The sequence below is a fragment of the Kogia breviceps genome, chromosome 17 (assembly GCF_026419965.1).
Source record: "Kogia breviceps isolate mKogBre1 chromosome 17, mKogBre1 haplotype 1, whole genome shotgun sequence".
In the NCBI taxonomy this organism is placed as follows: Eukaryota; Metazoa; Chordata; class Mammalia; order Artiodactyla; family Physeteridae; genus Kogia; species Kogia breviceps.
Window position 1 is genome coordinate 37,866,599 of NC_081326.1, and position 2,997 is coordinate 37,869,595.

Sequence of the window (2,997 nt, forward strand, 5' to 3'; positions counted from 1 at the left end):
ACGATAGTCTGTCAGATAATGGCAGACTCCCAACTACTGACATCTACATCTTTGCACCTAATGGATTCTTATGGAAACTTCCAGGGCCTTTTTTCCTCTGAAGCCAGAAGTACCCAGGAATTAACATCTAGGAGTAACCCTCTCCACCAATGGCTGATGGGAGGTGGTGTATACATAACCCAGCTCTCTCACTCTTTGGATGGAAAATTCTGAGGCATGTGGTTTACACTGCTTCCCAGAGTTTTCCACATGATTAAGCTCTAGTCTCCCACTGGACTTTGCAAACTTTCTTGGTATGGAGAGAAAGGGAGAGGAGAGAGAGAAAATGAGTCCTATGAACAAAACTAAATTTTGGATTAGTTCTGGATTTATTATGTGAAAAAAATATTTAATATCTAAAATGTCTAACTACTATTAGAGTCAGAGAGCTATTAGATAGAGGGATCATTAGGAAACCCAACTGGCCACTCAGGATCTCACAAGGTAGAATCACCTCTGTTCAATATCTTCCCCTTACATTTTTATCTTCAGAAACTCAGTTTGTCCTATGCTTTCACGGTGACTGGGCTTGGGCATTCTGAATGACATTAACAGAACTCAGAAAGGTTGGTGTATATATAAGAATGCCGAGTACAAGGGTAAATATGAATCAAAAAAGAAAAAAAATGTCCGCGGTACAAAAAAGGAGACCCACACACTCACCCCTTTTCTTTCAGCATTTACTTTAGAAAACAATTATAAATTCTTTCTCTGCCCCTCTGAGATGAGCGTAAACTTTTTAAAAGCTAAATAAGCTTCTTACCAGATTTAAGACCCAGGAATACTTTTCTCAGGAACCTAGGAGTCATCTCTGAAATGTATTTGTCAAGAAGGATAAAGCAGCCAGTTTCTGTGGGAGGCTAGGAGCCTAATTTTGGTGGTGCACCTGGCTCCAACTTGCAAACCTACCTCTTGTCACAAGGATATGAGAAGTTTTATAAGCTAAGTAAGTCCTGGGGATGTAACGTAGAGCATGGTGACTATAGCTAGCAGTACTGTGTTGTATATTTGAAAATTGCTGAAAGGATAGGTCTTGAAAGGTCTCATCACAAGAAAAAAATGTGCAACTATGTGTGGTGATAGATGTTAACTAAACCTATTTCAGTAATCACTTTACAATATGTACATGTATCATTTTGTCGTACACCTTAAACTAACACAATATTATATGTCTATTATATCTCAATAAAACTGGAGAGAAAAGGATATAAGACATTTATTTCTCCTTTGGATAAAGCCAATAGCTAACATAAATGGTCACTGCGATTACCAAGTGGCAGTTACTATGTGTGACAAATGGTACTACCTAGTCCTCCTACTTTAGGACTAGTTATTGTTTAAAATATGTGAATAATAGGTTGTATCTGCTTAACTATATAAGGTGAGATGTCTTTCCGTCTTTGCAATCTCTTAGCAGATTGCCTGTGTTGTGCATCACATCCTGGCTGAATGCTTATTCAATGATAAAAATGTTCCCTTTCTCCTCTACTATTGTGGACAGGTTTTGTGGGTTGGCAGGGAGTTTTAGTTTCTGCCCCCATCACAAGTCACTTACTGACAGGGAGAAGAGCTCCAACCACTCACTACCCATATTCTCTCTACGCCGGAGAAACTTCAGGCAAGCCAAATTGTCTCTAGAAGATCCCTTGGTGAGTGCCCGGGTTTGAATTGTATACCCCCCAAAAGATATGTTGCAGTCCTAACCCCTAGTACCTCAGAATGTGAACTTATTTGGAGACAGGGTCTTTACAGGGGTAATTGAGTTAAAATGAGGTATTAGGGTGGGCCCTAATCCAGTGTGACTGGCTTCCTTATAAAGAAGGGAAATTTGGACAGAAACAGGTACACGTAGAGGGAAGGTGATGTGAAGAGAAGACTGCCGTCTATAAGACAGGAGAGAAGCCGGGAATGGATCATTCCTTCACAGCCCTTAGAAGAAAGGAATAAACCCTGTAGCCACCTTGATTTTGCGATTTCTAGTCTCTCCAGAGCTGTGAGACAATATATTTCTGTTGTTTAGGTCACTCAGTTTGTGCTGCTTTGTATTGCAGCCCTCACAAACTCATACAGAGCGTGTGGATTCAGAGCAGGGAAAGATTATTGCATGAGTTAAATGTAAAATGGAATTGGTTATATAGTCTGAGGTCCTCACCTTCACGAAAGCCTGAGAAAAAGACGGGTCAGATCACCATCCACCACACTGCCTCCCTTCTCATCCCAAAATACGGAGACACAGTGACCCATCTTAGCCTTATGGGGTCCCTTTCCTAGCTCCAGCAGACCACTCCCAGGTCATTTGCTCAATTACATGCAGGTCTGAATTTATTACAAGTCCAGTGCGGAGCTATAACTGTCAAAAATATAAGACACCTTGATAAAGAGTTCAGATATGTGCTTAGAGACGGCAAGAACCTTTATTCTAAGGTCTCTATCCCCAGATAGAATAACGTGGTTTGATGGTCTTCAAATAAATTTAAAATTTATAAAAATAAAAATACATAATACACCTGAGTGCATTTGGGGAATATACTTTAAAATTTAGTTAAATGTCTTGTCAATGAAATGCAATCACAGTTTGTTGGCACTGCAGCATGCAAGGGTGAGGCCATGTCTCCGGTCGTCCTATATTGTGGTTTTGTGATGGGAGCAGCCCTGCAGGTGCCTGTCTTAGTCAACTCCAATTGCCATAACAAAATACCATAGACTGGATAGCTTGAACAGAAATTGATTTTTCACAGTTCTGGAGGCTGGAAATCTGAGATCATAGTGCCAGCATGATTAATGTCTGGTGAGAGCTCTCTCCTTGAGTTGGAGACAGCTGCCTTCTCGTTGTGTCCTCACATGGCCTTTCCTTGTGGAGTGTGGCTAGAAAATGAGGAAGCAAGCTCTCTGGTGTCTCTTCTTAGGGGGGCAGTAATGCCACCGTGAGGGCTCCACCCTCATAACCTCCATCTCCTT